Source organism: Bos grunniens, chromosome 10, assembly GCF_055505025.1.
Source record: "Bos grunniens cultivar Pamir isolate PY7600 chromosome 10, Bosgru_T2T1.0, whole genome shotgun sequence".
NCBI classification, from domain to species: domain Eukaryota; kingdom Metazoa; phylum Chordata; class Mammalia; order Artiodactyla; family Bovidae; genus Bos; species Bos grunniens.
Genome location: NC_141174.1, coordinates 55018826 through 55041392, shown reverse-complemented (window position 1 = coordinate 55041392; position 22567 = coordinate 55018826). Strand labels below are relative to the sequence as shown.

The 22567-nt window shown below is 40.2% G+C and overlaps 1 long non-coding RNA gene across 1 annotated transcript in view; it reads left to right on the top strand.

Moving 5' to 3' along the window:
* LOC147364554 (uncharacterized) overlaps window positions 1-6951 on the top strand; it is a 49456-nt gene extending 42505 nt beyond the window's left edge. Inside the window, exon 4 of the long non-coding RNA XR_015134669.1 lies at window positions 5508-6951. This is a non-coding gene — a long non-coding RNA (uncharacterized LOC147364554). The remainder of the gene's footprint in view (window positions 1-5507) is intronic.
* Window positions 6952-22567: the final 15616 nt, after the last annotated feature.

The following is a 22567-nucleotide window of genomic DNA, read 5'->3' as shown; positions in this document are numbered from 1 at the left end:
TGTTTCTGATGGCTTTTAAAGTTGTCTCTTTTTTATAATATACTGTTTTATTACAGTGTGTATATGTGTGCATTTGCTTTAATTTATTCTTCTCATGATTTTGTACATTTCAACAATATGAGGACTTTGGTTTTCATTTCTAGACAATTCTTGAGTATTATCTCTTTGAAAATTTACTCGTTTTCATTCTTTCTATTTCCATGTGGAACTCATAATGTGTATGTTGGAAATCTGTAACTTTCATGTGTCTTAACTCTTTTTCATATTTTCTTTCTGTGTTGCATTTTGAAGTGTTCTTATATCTATTTTTATATTTCAGTTAATCTCTCAGTGGTTCTGTCTAGTTTTCTGTTCACCTCTTTCATTGAATTTTTTTCACTGACTTGATATTTTTATTTCTAGATTTTCTATTTGATTCTTTTTAAAATATTTTCTTTTTCATGCTGCCCTATATTTGGCATATAACTTCTGTTCTTTCTGTTAGCTTCTGAACCAGGGGGAGGTCAAAGATTTGTGGAACCTGAAGCATTTTTGACAGCCCGTCTTTAAGAAAAAAAAGTAAACAATTACAGATACAAACTTAAATATACTAGGTAATATTTGTTTGGAATGAGAAAAGAAACCACAAAAATTGTTAGTTCAAAAAGCTGCCAGATACCACAAAAAAGTCCATAAAAGTAAAATACTTTTATTTATTAAGTACCCAACACAGCTCAATCCTTGACTTCCTCTTCCTATGACACATTTATAGTATTTTTAAAGGGAGAACAGAGAGATAATTCAGTCTTTTCTCTAGTATACTTGAGATTAGTGTTAAATTAGAATTTAACTTTTATTATCTGTGGTTTATAAAAATTAGTTTCAGCTTCACACATAGCTTTTGGCAATATAAGAATCACTGTCAAATTTGGGAAGAACTCTAATTTCTTTCATATATTATCTTTAAGAATTGAAAGAATTTTCTACATATGAGACTCTAAGATCTCAGTTGTTTTATCTTTTCTACATATTTGTGGTGCAGGGTACTCTAGGATAAGTTTACAGTAGGATACAATCTTTGGTCCTATACCTTCATGTCACTATACAGAAATGACTATTATCCTCATCAATATATCCGAATAACTCCAAACAATACATTTTCAAAATACATCTCAACTCCAATCTAATCCCAAAGATGTCCATTGCCATTCTCATATCTTTAGATAAAAATAGAAGTGTGAGTGAGACAGAACGGAAAAAGACAGTGGTCTCAACTAATTAAGGTTAAAATATCTTTTGTAAATTTTATAACAACATGAGGCCCTGTGAGTACATTCCTAAGGTCCCTCCCAGGGCCTTGGAAAGGGGCTGTGCCCGTGAGAGGCCCAGAAGCATTAGCTTCATTAACTTTACAGCAAATTTGCTTCTGCTTTGAACATCTAATCATAATTATTTTAAGACCTCTTTTAAATTGCCTTTTTATTTATAGGCACAATGGTTGCATTGGCTGACTCTTTACATAGTGTTGTTTTAGCTTACATTATCTGTAATCTTGGGTTATGGGTCAATTTATGTGGGGTTTGCTTTCTGTGGGAGTCTCAAGTGGTAACCTTGGTGGTTGCCTTTGCCAGGGCTCCCTGGTCCCCAGTCCATGTTAACTTCTCACTTAAGGTTGGAGGTCACATAATATGCAAGTCATGATTGTAGACTCCATACATTTATATGGCACAGATGGGGGTCCCAACTTCTTGCACGCGACTCTTTTTATCCTGGTTCAGTGGATGTCAAGCTTCCTTCCTGCTTCCCAAACCAGTCGGTGAAGCTCTTCCAGACTCTGTTCCAGATCTGAAGAAGCCCTCCTTGAGTTCTGGCAGGATCAGTTTTAGCTTTTCAAGGTCATGAAGCCCTTGGTTTCTCTCCACTCCCTGCCCATATCGGAAATCCATCTCCCAGCTATTAGGACTTAAGTTCAAATACAAGAGTCCCATGGGCCATTTTAGTTGGCTTTTGTCCGTAACCGTGGCTTTGTTTTGTCACCTTCTTCCTTTTTAGTTTTGTCACCTGTCTTGGGTTTGAGCCCCATTACGTACTTAACATTCTTTTGTTAAATTTTATCTCACGCATCTGTGTATTTGGAAATGGGGGATGATCCTTTGAGTTAATCTAGGCAGATCAGCTTCAACGCTGTATTCAACACTGTACTTCTGATATGTGTCTACACTTTCTAGAGTACTAGCTATGCATCAGTATGTAATTCAAACTCCCTGTCCTTGTGGAGTTTACTTTCTTATAAATTGAGAGTAACTCTTTGTGCTAGGGACTCTTTTTTTCCCCCCTGCAGAAAAGGTAAAGGAGCCTAACTTCCCTCTCTCCTTTTCCTGAATGTATGTGAGGTTACATAAATGCTTGAGCAGCTCTGTGCCTGTAAGTATTGACTTAGCATTTGAGGATATTTAAAGTAAACTCTGGCTTCCCTGGTGGCTCAGTGACAAAGAATCTGTCTGCCAATGTGAGGGACATGGGTTCAATCCCGGGGTTGGGAAGATCCCCTGGAGAAGGAAGTGGCAACCCACTCCAGTATTCTTGCCTGGAGAATCCCATTGAGAGAGGGGCCTGGCAGGCTATAGTCCATAGGGTTGCAAAGAGTTGGACATGACTGAAGCGACTTAGCATGCACTCATGCAAAGTAAACTCTAGGTCTTTCCTATAGTTCTGTGTGCCCAGAATTTTCTACCAACGTGGGTCACTTTTATTTAGAATTTGTCTATCATCTGCATTGCAATAATAATTAAGCATTCATCCAACTTCTTTTTGCATTTCCCCACAACATAATTCTTTAATTATTTGAAAAGAATTTTCCTTTTTTTAATTTTCCTAGAAAAATCCACCCTTTTTGGTGTATAGTTCTAAGAGATTTGACAAACTATATCCAGTTATGCAACCATCACACAGTCATGATACAAAATAGTTTTATCACCTCCAAAATCTCTTATCTTCTTTTGTAGTCAAACCGTCCTTTTGCCCTCAGTCTTTGGCAACCACTCACTGATCTGGTCTCTGTATCTTTATCTTTCCAAGAATACTGTATAAGTGGAATCATACTGGATGTAGCCTTTGTGTCCGGTTTCTTTCACTCAGTGTCACATGTTTAAGACTCATCCACATTCTTGTGTGCATCAGTAGCTTGTTCTCGTTCTCCCATTTAAAACCCATGTCTTACTTAGAATCTTTTGTTTGTAAAAGCTAATTTTGGTCACTGAAAATTGAGATTTATTTCTTTTTGCTTAAGATACCATAGAAGAATTCTATGTAATATGTATCATATTACTGGTTTTTAGAGAAAAATAAATAATTGTAATCTTGTGCTTAGCTGCTCAGTCATGTCCGATTCTTTGTGACCCATGGACGGTAGCCTGCCAGGCTCCTCTGTCCATGGGGATTCTCCAGGCAAGAATACTGGAGTGGGTAGCCATGCTCTCCTCCAGGGGATCTTCCCAATCCAGGTATCCTGCATTTCAGGTGGATTCTTCACTGTCTGAGCCACCAAGGAAGCCAATAATAATTGTAATACTTCTGATTTAAAAATTATTAAAGTGGGAACAAACATATTGTTTGGTGTTAGGTAATACTGTAACTCTGGGCCAAGGCAGAAGAATGTAGTGATGTTTTTTTCATACATGTGGGAAACCTGGTAAGTGGTACATATAAGATTTGAAAATCTGCTTTAAAAATATTGAGACTAGCAGGTGCTTCACAAATATTTGAATATATGAAGGGTGGAAAGATGGAGCCTAACTGAACCTTAGGGGTTTCCTGAAGCATGGAGACTCTCAGGTTGGTGATTATTTACACTAAAGACCATCTGCCTGCAATCCCAAACCTTTTGGCTGCTGCCTGCAATTCTCCCTGATGTTGTAGTAGTAAGGGCTTTGGCATGTTCTCAGCCTTGTGGGCTTAGGAGGCAACACAAAAGAGCAGCCAGGTAGCACACTGCTGTTGTCCCATATCCTTCCAGAAGCTTGTTCGGGGCCTGCCTGCCAGGCTGCACACCTGCTGCAGCTTGCTGAGTCACATGTCCCATTGAACAGTGAGTTCCCTGATGTGAGGGGGCCACGCACCTGTTTTCTTTAGCCGGGCATGTAAAGAAGTTCATGGCCTGAGCCAGATTTCACCTTCAGATATGTGCTTGGTGGTCCCATCACAGGTGACAGGAGGTGATTGCACCTCTAGGACAGGGCTGGGCCCCTGTGGCTGCCAGGGGTGGCCTCTTCCCACACCTGTGTGCTCCTTGCTCAAGCCAAAATGATATAAAACGTGTGTTCAATATAATCACTGCTTCAAAGTAGCTTACCGCCATTTTGGAGGCAGCATGCCACATTGGAGAAGGTGTTCTGTTGCATGCTGGCTGAAGGTTGGCACATCCCTGTCCTTTTAGGCAGGAGGTGTAGGTGTATAGCATCTCAGTGTGGGGAAGACTCCAGTGATCATACATAAAGTCAAGCGAACCAGGTACCACAGTTGCTTGGACAGTTCTCTCCTCTTCTGCATCGCATGAGACAACTGATGTCACATCAGTGGTTGGGGCTCCCACGGGCATTTCCAGATATTCTCCCTCAGCAGCATCAGTGAACTGGGCTCCTAGCTAAGAATAACTCATCCTGCACTATCTGGAAACAAGAAGGAGAGAGGCCCTGGTATTTTCTGGTGATTTTTAAAGCTTGATTTTGTTCAGTTTCTTGACAGACAAAGATTTGGCTTAAAATTCCAGTCCTTTTCTTTGATTCTTATGGGCAAACGCTGTATCCATAAGAAAGATTTTGTTAGTTTCTTTTTTTTTTTGCTTTTGTTTTTGTATAGATCTGAGCTTTATTTCGCACAGAATCGGACACGACTGAAGCGACTTAGCAGCAGCAGCAGAGCTTTATTTATTAGAATCTTACAGTGTAAATTAATACTAAGGATTACTAAATTTGGTAACCCAAACTGAAACTGCTAGTTTACCAAAAGCTGGAGTCAGGAGTCTTTTCCTTATAAATATAGAACTTTGGGTGTTCCTTCAATTTGCCAAGCTCATTCGCACCCTAGGATCTTTGCCCTTACTGTTTCCTTTCAAAACTTTTGGACAACTATGACTATAAAAAAATACCCAGTTTTCATTAGGGCAAAATCTGTTTCTAGTTGTTTTTACTTCCTTGGCTCCATTTACCCCACTGATGCCAATAGCATGTACCCTTGGCAGAAGAAGAGAGAGACAGGGATTGCTGGAACCAACCTTGCCTCCCAAGTGCCTGGGATGTGTGATGTAATTTTGCCCCTGGTTAACTTGAACATTTTTCTAATGTTAGTTTTGGGCTTTGACTTTCACTTGGATAGAGTAGGTCAGAATTCAGTAATATAAAAAATTGATTGTATGCTCTTTGTAATCATCATGTAAATGGTCATGTATATAGATTGCATGTTCTAGAGTTTACTGACCTTCTCTTACTTTGGAAAGTTTAGATTAAAATTGTTTTCTGTAATTTTTACAGATCTGTAAAATAGGAAATCCACTCATCCATCACCAAGAGGTGGCTACATTTGCTGGCCTTTGTTCAGAGAACAGAGTCTCCCTTGGAATTAAGACAGTTGACTGATTTGCATTGTTATATGACAGAGACCAACACAAAACTGTAAAGCAGTTTTCCACCAATTAAGAAAAAAAAAAGACAGTTGAAATCTACAATCCAAGAAGAGGCCATTCACATTTTAGTTTAGAAATCTTAGCTAAGGGGCTGGGTAAACAGAGATCAAAAACACAACTTGTTCAACAAAAGAAATTCATAATACAGCTTAAGTGTGTACTGAATCTTTTATTAAAGTATCTTGGCTTATTAAATGCCATATGTAAGGATGCTTTCCAAATGCAGTTTTAATAATGATCATAAGTGTACTGCAGGGTAGTTTGAGCATCCGTGAAAAGAGAGAAATATGCTTACACTGTGTGGTCATAAAACCTGTAAACTGCCATTTAGTAAGTGGCTAAGAAGTGAATTGCCACAGAAACCAAGACTTGTAGCAGCTGCAAATAAAGGAAAGAAGTTTCTAAATGCTGACACTGGTCATGAAACTGATATTTTATTTAGATGTCCTTGCAGCACAGAGCTCTCAGAAATCATGTTTATAGCCTTCGTGCAATAGAAATACAAGCAATCGTGTATATTTTGGCAGATAGTGCCCGATTTAGTTGTAATAATTCACAGCACTGCTTCGGGGCTTCCATGTTGCTCCAGGCAAAACCCTGTATTATAAATTATAGCACACAAAGCTGAATTTGACCTACCAGTTGATGCATAATCAACTGACTTAATTCTGAATATTAACTACACATTGTGGCCTAAAGGTTTTATGCTCTCTAAATGTAACAATAAATTATACAAAAATCTTCCTCTTGGGTGAAGCCTAAATATAAATAAATCCCCAATCTTCATACTATGCCACAAGACCGGTTACTATAGACACCAGAGAGAATATATTAATCTTAAATATTATTGCCAAATAAAATAACTTTAGAATATCACTAAGTACCTGAACTAATTATAGAAACTTTGGGGAGGAGTTTCAGTACTTTAATAAAACACTTTCCCATTTGCCTCATTTCTTTAGTGGTAAATTGAAAGATATCACTTTGCTTCTATGATCAGGATGAGTAAAATATTTCACTTTAAAAGATTCATCCCAATCCCAGGTTCAGGGTATCGTCCTTACAAGTGCTTGGAAAATACTGTTCTATAAATGGATGAGTTAGGAATGTTTTGAAACATCATATAATCTGATCAAACCAGTCTTGAATTTGAAAAATGTGTATTTCTAGATTAAGCTATTTTGTTCTACAAATGACTTCCTGTGTGATACTTTCTGAGCGAATCGTGTAGCTTCTCTGAGCTGCTTTACTTGCTTATAAAAGGGAGATTAAGGGGAGAAAAATGACCCATTACTATCTCACAGAACTGTGATTTGTGAATACTTGAGACCAATGACTGTGAAGTGTTTTGAAATAATTATCTCTAATAAAGATGTTTTATTCAGGTAAGAAATGATCTTCTTTGCTATGCTTGTATCATGTAACCCCAACCCCTCCCTGGCCACAGTTGTCTGTACCTAGGGTAGACAGATTTTCACTTTTAAGAATCTGAACTGAGAGATCCATACCCAGAGAGTTGGCTCACAATTGTCCCTAACCTGGAAGTTCCTTCCTGGGGCCTGATTCTGTTTCCTGGCCCCAGTTTCCATGAGCTGTCTTTGCATCCTGATAATAAACTTCCCTTTCTTTGAGTGTAGGATTCTATTTCTGGCAATCAAACATTTCTAAGTCAACTTTGTACAAGTCCCTTCACTCATTTCTTCAGCACTTACCAAAATTCAAACTCAGGAATTTTTGGTTTAATAGTGGGGGGATAAAATATAAAATTGACTGTAATATGAGTCAAAAATGCCAATACATAGAAAAATACAAGTAGTGGTTCAGTAGCAGAAAGAAATAATATCTACCCAAAGATAGATACAGGTAGATTAGGAGAGTCCTAACAGATGAAGCCTTGCAGGTATTGTTTCTTGTTAAAAAATTTTTTTAATTTCCTATTGTTTGCTGTTGTTGTTCAGTTGCCAAGTTGTGTCTGACTCTTTGCAACCCCATGGACTGCAGCGTGCCAGGCTTCCATGTCCCTCACTGTCTCCTGGAGTTTGCCTGAGTGCATGTCCATTGAATCAGTGATGCTATCCAACCATCTCATCCGCTGTCGCCCTCTTCTCTTTCTGCCTTCAATCTTGCAAAGCATCTTTCCCACAGTTTTCTATTGCTGCTGCTGCTAAGTCGCTCCAGTCATGTCCGACTGTGCGACCCTGTAGACGGTAGCCCACCAGGCTCGCCTGTCCCTGGGATTCTCCAGGCAAGAACACTGGAGTGGGTTGCCATTTCCTTCTCCAATGCATGAAAATGAAAAATGAAAGTGAAGGCACTCAGTTGTGTCCAACTCTTAGCAACCCCATGGACTTCAGCCCACCAGGCTCCCCCGTCCATGGGACTTTCCAGGCAAGAGTACTGGAGTGGGGTGCCATTGCCTTCTCCAGTTTTTTATTGGGGTATAGCCAATTAACAATATTGTGATAGTTTCAGGTGAAAAGCAAAGGGACTTACATGTGTCCATTCTCCCCTCAATTCCCCTTCCATCCACGCTGCCACGTAACATGAAGCAGAGTTCCCTGTGATATACAGTAGGTCCTTGTTGATTCATCACTTCTTTTTTATGAACACCACCTCTATCATGGTGCAACTACCCATTCTGTCATCTGTGGACTGTAAGAATAGCTTCTCAACTGCTACCGTTGCCTTCAGGCTGCCCTCCATAGCACTGTCAGAGTTATCAGGTAACATCAAACATACAATATCAGACATTGATCCTAAAATAACCTTTAAAAGACTCCCATGCCTATGGGTTAAGGTCCAGGGTCTGCACAATGCATTATGCATACTAGCATAGGGCATTTTAATAGATACTTGTTTAAGGGTCTGTCTTTTCTTCCTGAAGTAGCAAGTAGAGTGCCAGACAGGGGCTACTCATCTTTACATCTCCAGTGAGCATTTGGAAGGAGCTCATGGCAGGGGCTCAGGGAAATTATTGTTTAATTGGATGGCGATGAGATTTGAATTGGTCCTGGAACAATAGCTTCAATTTTGAAAGGTGAATGTTGGGATAGAGGCTTTAAGGGCAGGAGAATAAGAGCCTGAACATGAAGAGGGCAGGAAAGTTCAGACCAGATTCAGGGAGAGTGTGTCATCCGGTTTGGCTGGAACAAAGGGAAGAGATAATGAAGTTAAAGACAGAAGAAAATGTTGGAAAAATCAGTTGGGATCCTGTCATGGAGGATTTTAATTTAAAAGATGTGAGCTTAATTTTGTAGGCACCAGGGAGCCACGTCCACTGAGCATAATGGTAATGTGATCAAAACCACCTTTTAAGGAGGTGAACCTCAGGGGTGCAGAAGGTGGACTGGAATGGAGATCCTGGATTACTCTCATCATGTTCCCAGGGAGGAGGGCCAGGCATGATCCCCCATGGTTTCCATCTTCTTAACTATTTCTTTATATTTTACTGTTCTCTTTTTAGACATTTTTTTTTTTTTTTAAAGAGTCATCTACCATGGCAGTCTCCTTTTCCTTCATCTCAAGTGTAGCAAGGATTTGGGGGGCTTTAAAGCATCTGATAGATATGAACAAGGGCATATCATCCCCTTCCAGATGATCGCCCTTTCATTTTTAGTAACGCTGGGGAGATGGAAATGGTTTGATATGGAGACACGCTTGACCTGTTCTATTTTTGCCATGCTTTCAGGCGGCTTAACAAGAACACTGGGTTCCTGCTTCAGCGAGGGAATTGGAAGGTTTCACGTTCCCTCAGTGGCATTGGTTTCCCTGCTGGCTCCCCAAACTCAGCAAAATTCAGGAAGCAGGACCTCCAAGTCTCAGCTAACTTCTATCACAAATATCACTTCCTCCTTGAAGCCTTCTTTGATTTGTTACCATTCCCCAGGCCTGAGGTAACCCCCAAGTTCTATGGTATTTCCTTTTTCTACCTGAAATATGATTATCTGTAGTGTGACTCTGTATGCCTACTGGCCTGAAATTTCCTTGATAGTAGAATCAGGCCTTATTCATTCTTAATATCCTCCTCTCCCTCATTCAGTTTCATTGATGTCCATGTGTCTTGTACAAAGGAGGATCCAGTACTTTTTATTTGAATAGCACTTAATATTTTGCTCTTTCTTTTTTCTTTTGAATTTTCTATATATCAGCAAAGGAAGGCTTTACCATCTTCACTTTCATTTTTCAAATGAGAAAACTGAGTATTTGAGTGATGTACCTAAGGTTGCATAAAAAGACAAAAAAATTTTTTTTCCTTCCAAATTCATCAGTACTGTTTCTACTACACCATTCTACCTCATGCTGCCTGATGAATGGGAGGACTTGAATTTTCGTTAGGGTTTTATTTTTTTTTGAATTATGCAGAATTCTATTGAGGGAAGAACCTGTTGAGATGCCATCATACTGTCTCCAGCATCCTGGGGAGGCCCACATGACAAGCAGGGGAGTGTGCGAGAATTTCTTGATCTGTCTGAAATATTTAAAATTCAGCCATTAATCATAACAGCTGCATTCTGACTTCAAGTGATCAGCTACTAATGGTTTCGACATTCTGAGTTTGAGAAATTCCTATTAATTGTCCTTAAAAAAGGGCAGGAATGAATAATCTTGACTTCATTTGTGAGAAAAGAATCAATCTCTCTCACTCTTAGGTGCCCCTCCCCCTTTTTTTTTTTCCTCTTCAAAATGTTTTGATCTAAAATGCAGATTTTTTTTTCCCCCTGGGCTTGTTTCTCTGGGTCTGACTTTGAATAGCTGTATGTTCTGAGAGGTTGAGTTTTGGCGGTCAGAATCACCAGGGTTGGGACTGGTGATAACAGGTGCTCCTGGATCAGTTCCCATGAGCTGGCTAAGCTTTAGAACACAGCCAGCCAGGGAGATGGGCAGAACTCTAGGCCAAAGAGGGTGAACACCCAACACATACTTACGATGATAGATTTCTTTCACATCAAGAAGACAGTATAACTTTAATGTGTGAGTACATACATATACCTGTGTGTATGTGTATCTGTGTGTATGTACCAATATGAGTAGGTGTCTATATGTCATCTAAATATAAACACCCTTTGCCATGTCTATGTAGGGGAACAGAATTTCCCACTCCCAAATATATCTCTTTAGTATATTAATTTTAAGCCGGTTATTTTCTGAGAAACAGCAGACATGGGAAAAACTCTGAACACCAAATAGGAGTTTCCCCTTTTAAGAAAAATTTACATTTACAACAGAAATCTCCATTTGTGAGGGTGTTTCATAGATATACTAGGAAGAGGAGGATGACCAAATCTTTAGACAGTCTTATCAGTGGAGAAGGCAATGATCTAAATCCACATATTAACCTCACCTTTGTTTACTATGCTTTCCTGGTTACCTCCCATAATTCACCTCCCATAACTGCTCTCCCCACCCTCAACATCCTCTTGTGTCTTTAGCTGAAGATGGTATTTAAGGTGAGGGTTTCAGCCATTATGACAAGTTGCTCAGTTTTTTTGAGTCTCTCCCATGTACACGTTATCACTGTTTGACTTTCTCCTGTTAATCTCTCTGATGTCAGTTTAACTCTTAGACCAGCCTGAAGAACCTAGAGGGGCAAAGAAAAATTTATTCCTCCCCGACACCTACTTTCTACAAAAGCTCTTAAGCTCTTTTTTTTTTTCACATTTATTTATTTATTTATATTTTGGTTGTGGTAGGTCTTCATTGCGGCTAGCCGGGAAAGAAAAATTTATTCCTCCCCGACACCTACTTTCTACAAAAGCTCTTAAGCTCTTTTTTTTTTTTTTTTTCACATTTATTTATTTATTTATATTTTGGTTGTGGTAGGTCTTCATTGCGGCTAGCCGGCTTTCTCTAGTTGTGGTGAGCATGGGCTAGTCTTCGTTGTGGTATGCAGGCTTCTCATTGCAGTGGCTTCTCTTGCTCCAGAGGACAGGCTTTAGATGTGTGGACTCGGCAGTTGTGGTTCGTGGGTTTATTTGCTCCATGGCATGTGGGATCTTCCTGGACCAGGAATCGAACCAGTGTCCCTTGCATTGCAAGGTGGATTTTTAGCCACTGGACCACCAAGGAAGCCCAAGTTCTTGGGTTTTATTCATAGGTCCTTTTAGTCTTTGCTCATAAATTCACTGAATTTGGTATGAAAATTTGGAGGTTTTCAAAATGGGTTAATTCTCATCTTAATCTACTGTGCAAGGTAATCAGTCCATCTTCAATAAATCACTAATGATTTCAGAAATACTGAACCACTCCATGTGACAGCATTCAATTACTAATATGTGAAGAGTTTAATTTTCTATCTGATGGGAACGTTTAAAAAATGTTTTTAGTTATTTGTGTTTAGATGTTTAGTTCATACTAAACCTGTGTATTAGTTTGCTATGGCTGCTGTAACAAACTACCGCAGACTGAGTGGCTTAACAGAAATCTGTTGTCTCCCAGTTCTGGAGGCCGGAAGTCCAAGGTCAAGATGCCAATATGGCCATGCTCCCTCTGAAGGTGCTAGAGAAAGCTCTTTTCCAGGCCTTTCTCCTAGTTCCTGCTAGTTCCTTGGCTTCTGACAGCGTGACTCCAATTTTCACATGGGATTCTCCCAGTGTGCATGTCTGTGTCAACATTTCCCCTTTTGATAAGGATACCAGTCATGTTGGGTTAGAGTCCACTCTATGCCAGTTGAGATGAGTATGACCTCATCTTAATTGATTACTGTTTGCAACACCCTAATTCCAAACTAGGTTACATTCCGAGGTGCTGGTCCCCCCATTTATTTGGAGGGGGCTGCACTGTGTGGCTTATGGGATCTTAGTTCCCTGACTGGGGATTGAACCTGTGCCCCTGCAGTGAAAGTGCAGAGTCCTAACTATTGGACTGCCATGGAATTCCCTAATCTTTCCAAATTGATGTCCTTCTTATATGCAAAATACAGTCACCCCAGTCCAATGTCTCCAAAGGACAACCCATCCCAGCACCAGTTCTTAAGTCCTAAATCTCATTCAAACATCATATAAATCAGGTATGGGTGTTACTCAGGGTATGATTTTTATCCTGAGGCAAAATTCCTCTTTACTGGTGAACCTGAGACTACAGACAAAATTCAATGATGGGACAGCACATGATAGATAATCCATTCCGAAAGGGAGAAGTCAGAAGGAAAAGGCAAGCAGGTCTGAAATCTAGCAGTGTAAACCCCACTGGATTTTTTGCCTTAAAATAATCCTTCTTGGCCAGATGCTCTGTCCTCTGGGCCCATACAGGCAGCAACCTCACCCGCTCAGTTCTGAGCAGTGGCCCTTGCCTCTGGAATAGAAGTGGTTTTTCTCTTAGGGTCATTTCCCCCTTATTTGAAGGATCACCCATTTGCAGCCAAACAGCTCTGTTTACCTATTTCCTGCCTGTAAGATACCCAGAGTCTGACAGCTTTCCTTCATTTTTGTCCTGGCTCTGTACCTTCTGGTTGTTGTATCCACAAATGACCTTACTGTTATCTGTAGCAAAATGTTATCTGGCCACGCCCCTGGTGCTCCATCCAGAACATGCAGTAGGTGCCAGTTTTTTTTGCAATATCATAGGATGAGAATTTTTCATATCTTCAAGTTCCAGTTTCTTTTTGCTTAGCAGCTCCTCGTTCAATTTCTTTCTCTCGTGTCAGCTTTTACTATAAGCAGCAAGGAGGAATCAGTCCACACTCTCAACACTTGACTTGGAAATCTCCTCCATGAAATATCCAGGCTTATTATTTTCAAGTTGTATTTGCCACAAACAGAAGAATGCAATTCAGCCAAATTTTCAGACACTTCATCACAAGTATTCCCTTTTCTAATTATATCTGCAATGACCCTGTTTTTTTTTAATTTATTTTTTATTGAAGGATAATTGCTTTACAGAATTTTGTTGTTTTCTGTCAAACCTCAACATGAATCAGCCATAGGTATACATATATACTCTCCCTTTTGAACCTCCCTCGCATCCGCCAGCCACCCCATCACACCCCCCTAGATACATACAGAGCCATACAGCAAATTCCTGTTGGCTATCTATTTTACATATGGTAATATAAGTTTCCATGTTACTCTTTCCATACATCTCACCCTCTCTTTCCCTCTCCCCATGTCCATAAGTCTATTCTGTATGTCTGTTTCTCCACTGCTGCCCTGTGAATAAATTCTTCAGTACCATTTTTCTAGATTCTGTCTATATGCATTAGAATATGTTATTTATCTTTCTCTTTCTGACTCACTTCACTCTGTATAATAGGCTCTAGGTTCATCCACCTCATCAGAATTGACTCAAATGCATTCCTTTTTATGGGTGAATAATATTCCACTGTGTATATGTACCACAACTTCTTTATCCATTCATCTGCTGATGGACATCTAGGTTGCTTCCATGTTCTAGCTATTGTAAATAGTGCTGTAATGAACCATGGGATACCTGTTTCTTTTTCAACTCTGGTTTCCTCAGGGTATATGCCCAGGAGTGGGATTGCTGGGTCATGTGGTGGTTTTATTCCTAGTTTTTAAGGGAATCTCCATACTGTCTTCCAAAGTGGCTGTATCAATTTACATCTCCACCAATGATGCAAGAGCATTCCCTTTTCTGCACACCCTCTCCAGCATTTATTGTTAATAGACGTTTTGATGAAGGCCATTCTGACTAGTGTGAGGTGATATTTCATTGTAGTTTTCATTTGCATTTCTCTAATAATGAGCAGTGTTGAGCACCTTTTCATGTGTTTGTTAGCCATCTCTATGTCTTCTTGGGAAAAATGTCCATTTAGGTTTTTTTTTCCCACTTTTTGATTAGGTTGTTTGTTTTTCTGGCATTGAGTTGTATGAGCTGCTTGTATATTTTGGAAATTAATCCTTTGTCAGTTGTTTCATTTGTGATTATTTTCTCCCATTCTGAGGGTTGTCTTTTCACCTTGCTTAGCATTTCCTTTGCTGTGCAAAAGCTTTTAAGTTTAATCAGGTCCCACTTGTTTACTTTTGTTTTTATTTCCATTACTCTAGGAGGTGGGTCATGGAGCATCCTGCTTTGATTTATGTTATCGAGTGTTCTGCCTATGTTTTCCTCTAAGAGTGTTATAGTTTCCGGTCTTACATTTAGGTCTTTAATCTATTTTGAGTTCATCTTTGTGTATGATATTAGTGAGTGTTCTAATTTCATTCTTTTACATGTAGCTGTCCAGTTTTCCCAGTGCCACTTATTGAAGTGGCTGTCCTTGCCCCATGTATATTCTTGTCTCCTTTGTCAAAAATAAGGTACCCATAGGTGCATGGGCTTATTTATGAGCTCTCTATAGTGTTCCATTGGTCTATATTTCTGTTTTTTGTGCCAGTAACATACTGTCTTGATGATTGTAGCTTTGTAGTATAATCTGCAGTCAGAAAGATTGATTCCTCCAGCTCCATTCTTCTTTCTCAAGATTGCTTTGGCTATTTGGGGTCTTTTGTGTTTCCGTATGAATTGTGAAAATTTTTGTTCTAATTCTGTGAAAACTGCCATTGATAATTTGATAGGGATTGCACTGAATCTGTAGACTGCATTTGTTAGTATAGTAATTGTCACAATATTGATTCTTCCTACCCAGAAACATGGACTATCTCTCCATCTGTTTATGTCATCTTTGATTTCTTTCATCAGTGTCTTATAATTTTCTGTGTACAGTTCTTTTGTCTCCTTATTTTTATAATTCAGTCACTCAGTCATGTCTGACTCTTTGGAACCCCATTGACTGCAGCACACCAGGCCTCCCTGTCCATCACCAACCCCTGGAGTTTACTCAAACTCATGACCATTGAGTGATGGACATCCAACCATCTCATCCTCTGTTGTCCCCTTCTCTTCCTGCCTTCAATCTTTTCCAGCATCAGGGCCCTTTCCAGTGAATCACTTCTTGGCATCAGGTGGCCAAAGTATTGGAGTTTCAGCTTCAGCATCAGTCCTTCCAATGAATATTCAGAACTGATTTCCTTTAGGATGGACTGGTTGGATCTTCTTGCAGTCCAAGGGACTCTCAAGAGTCTTCTCCAACACCACAGTTCAAAAGCATCAATTCTTTGGTGCCTAGCTTTCTTTATGGTCCAACTCTCACATCCATACATGACTACTGGAAAAACCATAGCTTTGACTAGACCATACTTTGCCTTTGTTGGCAAAGTAACGTCTCTGCTTTTGAATAAGCTATCTAGGTTGGTCATAGCTTTTCTTCCAAGGAACAAGTGTCTTTTAATTTTGTAGCTGCAGTCACCATCTACAGTGACTTTGGAACCCCTCAAAATAAGGTCTATCACTGTTTCCATTGTTTCCCCATCTATTTGCCATGAAGTGATGGGACCAGATGCCATGATCTTAGTTTTCTGAATGTTGAGTTTTAAGTCAGCTTCTTCACTCTCCCCTTTCACTTTCATCAAGAGGCTCTTTAGTTCCTCTTCACTTTCTGCCATAAGTGTGGTGTCATCTGTATATCTGAGGTTATCAATATTTCTCCTGGCAATCTTGATTCCAGCTTGTGCTTCATCCAGTCCAGCATTTCTCATGATGTTCTCTGCATATAAGTTGAATAAGCAGGGTGAAAATATATAGCCTCGATGTACTCCTTTCTCGATTTGGAACCAGTCTGTTGTTCCATGTCCAGTTCTAACTGTTGCTTCTTGACCTGGATACAGATGTCTCAGGAGGCAGGTCAGGTTGTCTGGTATTCCCAACTCTTTGAGAATTCTCCATAGTTTGTTGTGATCCACACAGTCAAAGGCTTTGGCATGGTCAAGAAAGTAGAAGTAGATGTTTTTCTGGAACTCTCTTGCTTTTTCCATAATCCAATGGATGTTGGCAATTTGTCTCCTTAGGTAAGTTTATTCCTAGATAATTAATTCTTTTTGTGGCAATGGTGAATGGGATTGATTCCTTAATTTCTCTTTCTGATTTTTCATTGTTAGTATATAGAAACACAAGTGATTTCTATGTATTGATTTTGTATTCTCCAACTTTGCTAAATTCACTGATTAGCTCTAGTAATTTCCTCATACTATCTTTAGGATTTTCTATATACAGTATCATGTCATCTGCAAACAGTGATAGCATTACTTCTTCTTTTCCAATCTGGATTCATTTTATTTCTTTTTCTTCTCTGATTGCTGTAGCTAGGACTGCCAAAACTATGTTGAATAACAGTGGTGAAAGTGGACACCCTTGTCTTGTTCCTGATCTTAGGGGGAATGCTTTCAGTTTTTCACCACTGAGAATAATGTTTGCTTTAGGCATATCATATATGGCCTTTACTCTGTTGAGGTAGGTTCCTTCTATGCCCATTTTTTGAAGAGTTTTAATCATGACCCTGTTTCTAAATAAGGTCATATTCTGAGGTACTGGGGTTTAAGACTTTAACAGGTGAATTTTGAAGGGACACTTTTTTTTTTTTTTTGCTGCATCAGGTCTGAGTTGCAACAGTTGGGATCTCTGATCTTTTTTGCAGTGTGTGGGCTCTTTAGTTGTGGCCTGCAGATTCTTAGTTGAGGCATGCAGGATCTAGTTCCCTGACTAGGGATCAAACTGAGGCCCCCTGTATTGGGAGTGTGGAGTCTTAATCACTGGACCGTGAAGGAAGTCCCTGAGGGAACACTATTAAACCCATGAAAGTGAAAGTCACTCAGTTATGTCCGACTCTTTGCGACCCCATGGACTACATAGTCCATGGCATTCTCTAGACCAGAATACTGGAGTGGATAGCCTTTCCCTTCTCCAGGGGAGCTTCCCAACCCAGGGATTGAACCCAGGTCTCCCGCATTGCAGGTGGATTCTTTACCAGCTGAGCCACAAGAGAAGCCCAGTAAACCCATAGCAACCTGTTAAGTTTTCAGTTTTTTAGAAAGACCTAACTACCCCCTCACTCAAGTTCCAAATTCAATTTTGACATAGGTATCCTTATATGACAAGACAGCCACCAGAGGTATCAGTGATAAACTAGTCAGTTTCTATGGAATCAAATTCAAGGCAGCATGACTGCCTAAGGCAAAATCTTAGTTCTATGTCCCAGCCCAGCTATACTGACAATGACTAAACAATAGCCACCCTTTACCTTATTTCTACAGTATATGAAAGACTATCCTAATAGTCCTAATAGTTATTACATAACCTTAGAAAAACACTTCAAAGTACTATTTGTAGTGCCCATTTTATAGATTAGGAAACTCTTGCTCATACTGACCTGAGTTTGACTTACTTGCTCATGGTCACAGACCGCAGATCCATGCCTAGCAGTGTTTCAGAAACTTGTCATGACTGAGTCAGTCTGAAATCATCTGTAGACCTGGTGTTTGACTTGCTTTGGCTGACTCATCTTCACAGCCTCACCCCTGTCAGGGGCCTAGGTCCAGGTATCCAGGGATCTTTCCCTTTAGAAACAATTCACAAGCATTCTTATATCCTTGCTTGAGAAAATGATTAAGTTGTAGATAGAGCTCATGTTTTGTCTATGCCAGAGGCCAAAATTTGGAGATACCCAGGAGAGAGGGTGTTGTGTTTGTGAACGTCATCTATCTCATGTAACATGGAACAAGAAATTTGATATCTGCACATTAAGTCAGTTTCAAAAGATTATGGCAAACTCTAGTCACACATTTGGACTTCTCCTCAGTGACCCACAATGGATCTCCTATTCCACAAATTCATCTCAATGTGCTTTGAGTCTGTTTATAAATGGCTTCTACCACCTCCAGGGCTAGTAAGTCCCCCAGATTTCCTACCTGCTGTGTAAAGTTATATTTCCTTTTAAGTGTTCCCTCATGGCTTTCTTCCAATTTGGAGACTGCTCCCTAGTCCTCAGGTGTAGGGTTAGCTGAACAAGGCCATGTACAACTTCTCACTTCCCTTCATCATTATCTTCGGAGACTTTGATTAGATTGTTTCCGAGCCCTGGTCTTTTCAGGCAGAGGAAGCTGTATTGTTTGAAACCTTTCCTAACACTGCAGAGCCTGCTTCCCCTTCATCATCCTGGCTTTCCATCACTCCAGGTCTGCTCCAGCTGTTAATCTCCAGAAATGTGGTACCCAGGGCAGCAAGGGGCCTCCCAGGCAGGACCCCTACCTGCACCCCTTGCCAGTAATAATGAAATCTCTTGGCCCCATCTTTCTTGTTCTCATCCCCCTGAAGGTTCATTCCACCAGGCGTGTCCCTCGGAGAATTCTAAAGCAACAGATGTCCCATGAAAAGGAAAGCAAATTTCCTCTGGGGTCACATCATGTACTGTCATTCCAAGTGTCTGATTTTAGATTCTGAAGTTCTGAAAGCCCCCGAAGAGTGGAATCTCCTGCTGTGAGGCTGCATGGCTAGCTAGGACGAGCTCTTGAAGTGGGCTTTATTTCAAGTGTGAGGACCTGGTTTATTAGAAGCCAGGGGGGGAAAACCCACACCTGAGACTTCTCACATGCTTGTGAAATTCAGACATGAGAAGAAACATTGTTGGGATCAATCAGCATCAGCTGGCCACCTGGTTGGAGGGAGATGGCAAGAAGGGAATGGGGAAACTTTGAAAATCCTGCCTTGAATAGAGCGCCCTGACTCCCTGGGGTTGGACCAGGATGAATGAGATCTGCTTTGGCTTGAGCTGACATCCAGTCCCTGGAGTGAATGGTGTTGGCCGCAGGAGGCAGGGGATTCTGTTCTTCTTTTTCAATAGAGTCTTTGTGGTGCCTGGTTTAGAATCTCTCAACCTGCCATCCCCACTCTCTTTGAAGGATGGCTTGTCAACACTGAGTGTTGGGTAAACCTTGAAAAGGTAGTCTTGTTCTTGGCCCAGTGCTGATTTAAAATTAGGTTTTCCTCCATATTTGCAACTGAATATCAACTCAAAGACTTGACTTAACTAAGAGTAGGCCAATAAGAAAGAAAAATAACCATATTAGTGATAGCTCTGCCTTTTAGGAAACACTCACTGAAAAGTGTTTTTTTTTTTTTTTTTTTTTTTACCCAAAGTGACACTATTTTCTGTTCAACCACTTGTAGGTAGAGAAACCCAAATGGGAAGATGAGAGAGGCAGGGTTAGAGAGGAAAGACTGAAATGAGCAGTCTTTTAAGCCAGCCAAATACAATCACTTCCAGTGGTTTCAGAAAGGTGATTAACCTCTCTGGGATAATGATATCTATTACATAGGTTTGACTTGAGAAAAAAATGTTATAAAGCCTATAAGGTGATTAACACAGTATACAGAGCATGGCAGGTAAACACTAGACATTCTTTTTCATTTCAAGAGGCACTAAGGTTTTTCTGCAAAGGGAAATCTTGCCAGTATATAATCATGCATTATCTCTTTGTTTAATTTCCTTTTTGTATATGCTATGGAGAAAGATATATGAACCAATAGCAATGTGTTCCAAGAGGGTTAGTTATGACTGTAGAGGGTGGGCCCAGGATACAGTCCCTTCATCCTTCCTCAGAAGGGCACAGACAGGAAGTGAGCAGGATGTCATTTGAGGAGGCAGGGAAGATCTGTGATGGAGGTTGTCACTGATGACAGGTTGAGAAAAAATGGTCTTACTCCAATAATAAAATAATAGTTAATAATAGAGCAAATATTAGAACCCAATGTATTGGTTATGTGGTGTTTACTAATACAGGTAGTGAACACATTAATTTTTTGATTTTTGACAAGTGGAAACCTGTTCTCTGATAAAGAACTAGAGAAAATGGCAAGACATGAAAACTTGGATAGCCACTTCCCAGATGGCTCAGTGGGAAAGTATCTGCCTGCCAATGCAGGAGATGCAGGTTTGATCCCTGGGTTGGAAAGATCTCCTGGAGGAGGAAATGGCAACCCACCCCAGTATTCTTGAGTGGAAAATCCCATGGACAGAGGAGCCTGGCAAGCTACAGTCCATGGGTTGCAGACTGAGTCACTGAGCACACACTCACAAAAACATGTATAGAAGTTGCAGGGCTCAAAGGGACTCATTACTTAAGCATATCTTGTGGTGGGTGAAACAGAACCCAGCCACCTAAGATGGCCCAGGTCTGTTGTCTGTGGGCAGTCTGACCTCTTCTACCTGCCATTCCATTCTGTCATCTTCTGGGACAAGTACCCATTGCAATCCTTTTCTTCTCCATGTCCTCCTTTTCAGCACTTCAGGCTGACTTAGAAGATCCCTCCTTGAGGCCCTCACTGTAACCCTATATGTGCTTTTTAATAAGTGTGTTTCATGAGTTACTCTTGATCTTATGGGATCTTCTTTAGGAAAAAGAATACAAAATTCAGCATAAAATTATTTGGAATGAGCAAAGAAATCATACCAAATTAAAAATATTGAATAGCCAACATATTCCACAGGTGTCCCGGACTGGAAAAATCATTCACTGCTTTAATCAGTTAAGTAACTGATAAATCTCTTTATTTGTACATTTTTGGTGTCACAGTCTGATCACTTTTTCCCATGACAGTGTTTTGGAATATTATCTACAGTGAAAATAGATAATTCACTCTTTTATCATAGTTGATTGAAATTGGTTTTTATTATTCATGACTTGGAATGATTTCATCCATCTTCACAACGTGGTAATTTCATGTAAATTCTTAGCATTTCTGTCAAGTTTGGGAAAACAATCATGCTCTTTTCCTGTGAAAACTGTAAGATTTCAGGGCATTTCCCTTTTTTTGTTATTGTTCATTGACTAACCTTCGGTGTTCTTTGAATTGATTTTTTTAAGGAATGTTCCTGGAATCTAGAATGGCTGGCAATAATTTAATTGTACTTGAAAGTTATCATATTCTGCATAAATATATTCCACTAAACTCAAAATGGTTCCTCAATTCAACTTCCCAAAAGCTGCATCCACCCCAATGCTCAAGATCACTAAAATGGCCTCTGACACTTAAGGGGAAAGATAAGTCAGGGTAAATTGGGTTGGTAAGAGACAGTAGTAAACTCACTGAAGTTAAGTTACCTTTTGCAAGATTTATACAATCATATGACCTTAACCTTCACTTGTATCATGGTTAATCTGCCTCTACCTGTTGGCTCTAGACCTTCCCCCACTGCCACTTGGTGGAGGGTCAGGCAGATAAACAAAGAGGGTACTCCAGGCCCTGTATACACATCCCAGTAAGGCCTTTCTTTCTGCCTCCCTCCATCCAGCTCCTACTTAGCCTGCCATGTCCAGCTCACACACTGCCTCCTTCACCATGACCACCTGGTCTTATATTGTTCCAGCTTCCCCCCTGCCACTGCCACATTCCCAGCAAGGCAGTCATCAACCTGGGGGCAAGGGCACCGAGCACAGCTCTGGCACTTGATACAGGTACTCAGCGAACCGTTCTTGGTCGATGGATTTGAAAATCCATCTGTTTTCTAATTGGTTAACTAATTGGTGACTGCCATGCTGACCTGGACCACTCATTGAAACCAGATGTTTCTCCTAGTTATTTTAAGGATTGCTTTCTAAATGGAATTTTGACTCCTTTTTCCAAAGATAAAGGAAAGCCTGCTGGGTTATTGCTCTCTGCCTACAGAATGTAGAGAAGAGAAAAGCCTTTCATAGACGACTGATCTCTAAAACAGATGTGCCAAGTTCCTTGGGCTAAAAACTCTTTAGTTGGAAATGAATCAGGGCATTTTTAATATGACTTTTCAGAACATGTACTTTGAGCAATACTAATAATGATCAGTGTGATGGTGACTTGGTTTAAAGGTTCTGAGGATCCAGAGTGCTAATAAAACTGCCCAGAGGAACATGAGATCATCTGGTAGAGCAAAACTAATGAAGGACCCACTGCACAAAAGTGTCTCTTGTCAGAGAGAAAGTATTTGTGTGTGGTCTCATCCAACGATGCGCTTGACAAGGACAGAAATAGAAAGCCGTTTGTGGCCACCTGACAGAGATGTTCCTAGTGCCTTGGTTTATTATCCTACTATTGTGCTTCCTT